A 2,462-nucleotide genomic window follows, 5' to 3' on the forward strand; every position below is an offset into this window, starting at 1 on the left:
ATCCGACTCGATTTCTTGATCGGATCTTGATATTGGACCCATACCCATCTCAATAAAAAATCAGATCGGGTCGGATCGAGTCTATGGCCGAATTTATTAACTCATTGGATCATTCGGATCGGATCGGATCCATATATAACCCGGTCTCAATCCATAAAATATGGGTCTGGTTCGGATCGGATTGGGTCACGGGTTTAATTTATTTGAAACCTACTATCAGTGAATATTAATGCAAGATGATAACTAAGAAAGGCCTTTTTTCTTATATTGCTGAAGGGGCAGATTATATATTGATGGAATGGGAAGAGAGAATCCATCAAAAAAAAAAAAAAAGTAAGGAAGAAATTTCAAGCATCGTAGTACACAAGATTTGGGAGTTTGAATGTTCTGTTGGCACTGGTGTGATCTACAAGACTGCACCATTGGTCTCCTATAATCTCCCACAAGCGGTAGCTTTGCTCTATCAACTTTCTTCTTTTCTCGGTCTTGTACTTCGCGACCGCATCATAGCAGTCTTCTGCGCATTTGAATCATATAAATGACAGTCATTAGTTGCAGACTGGAAGAGCTTAAATATTTATATTTAATATCTAGAAATCATATGAAATTTTTTTTTGAAGGGAATAGGAGGTAACATATTGTTGCACCCTGATTATTACTGATCATGAAAGTATCCATGATCTACAAATGGGTGGGCTTGATGGGAGCCTTTTCTAATATGATATGAAAGTATTATCATTCTAACTTTTTGTGATTGATATTTTTTCTGATTTCAGTTCTTTAATAGTAAACTTACCAGATCACTCGAAAATTAGAACCTTTTATTATTATTATTGTTGCCTTCTAGCGCTTTAGCGCTAAAAAAAAATTATGACTCAAAATCAAATAAAGAAGAAATCAGAACATACGGTATCAAAATATAGAGATTGTAGAAGATAGGAACGATAAACTTTAAGATCAAATCACTCCAATCGAGGTACCCAACCTTGACAAGGTTGTCGATAATAGCATCCCTCAGATGCTCCTGTCTGAAAGAAATGAGGAAGACCTTCAAACTTCGTGCTCTGATCTTGTAGTATAGGTAAGCATATGCTCCACGGCGGGGGCAAACCACTCTTCCATCTATTGCTCCATGAAAGTACTGTTCGTCATTGCTCTTCTACACCCTAAAATAGTTCTTCCACACAATTATCATTACACATGAATCCATGAACATCCAAAACCAATAGCATCTAATCATTATCACATATAAACAGGGCATGCAAGTGTGATTATTGATCGCTAGCATATTTCCAGTAAAATTAAGAAAAACTATTAATAGTTGGTAGCCTGAGCCCAACAAGAAGCCAGAAGAAGTAATCAAGATGCCCTTCATTTAAATTATCAGGAATCCATCCAATTTTTTCTTCTTGGATTGTTATAGATGTTACAACAGTCAGAATGAAAAAACTGAAGGGTTTGAAAAACTTTTAGTTTTGGAGATTTTTAGTTTAGGAATCAAATGGGGAAGACCGAAGGATTTGAAAAACTTTGGCCCAAGCACAAACTCCTATTTGAGTGAGTCACTCTAACTAGATTCGGATCCTATGTTTTGGATCCAGATCGGATCGGATCAGATCGGATCATGTATCTTAAGATCCAAATTAATCCAAAAATCTCTACGGATCGGGTCGGATCCAAATTCAGAAAATCCAAATTCGATCCGAAAAAGGGAACAGGTTCAATTTTTGAACCTGACCCGATTCTATGGGTCTTTTAAATGGATTTGGATCAGGTCTAACCGAATCGGATCGGGATGGATCACAAATCAACCTGATCCATTAGCAATCTTACTTTTTACTAAGGTAGTCTCGATCCAAAATCAAAGACTTTCAAGGATGGAAACAAGCTTATAAAAGCCTTGATGGAAGATGATAAAATTGCATAATACCGGCTTTCTCAGCTCTCCCTATATATAATTGCCAACAACTTGTCCATAGATGCATCTTTGCCATACGAGCTGCAATCAAGTGGAAGCAGAAAGACATAGAAACTGTTGGTGCAAAAATCCACTTGCACCGGAGAAGCTGGAGTCGAGGGAGTCGCGGTCGCCGCCGGGACCTGCAAAGGAAGTCTAAACCGGAGGTGGGGTTGCTCCGGCAAAACCCTCCGACGCTCAAGTCAGTTCTCTACCTCAACAAGAATGGAGTGCTCAAACGAAGAATTTAGCAGAGTTTTTAGGTAAAAAACTAGAGCTTATTCAATAACGTATATGGGGCCCCCTTTTATAGGTGAGGGGGCGACAAATTGATGGCGACGCCTGTAACCGTCTGGTAGTGGGCCGCCCGGAGTCAGAAGGAATTTATTGCGGAGGATAGTAGAGTGGGATCGTGGCTATCGCTGTGGCTCGCCACGTGGAATCAGTTACGGAGAGTGGAGCGATGTCCGCTGTCGTGACTTGTCAGAAAATGGTGGAATCGCAC

The sequence above is a fragment of the Elaeis guineensis genome, chromosome 11 (assembly GCF_000442705.2).
Source record: "Elaeis guineensis isolate ETL-2024a chromosome 11, EG11, whole genome shotgun sequence".
Classification (NCBI taxonomy): Eukaryota; Viridiplantae; Streptophyta; class Magnoliopsida; order Arecales; family Arecaceae; genus Elaeis; species Elaeis guineensis.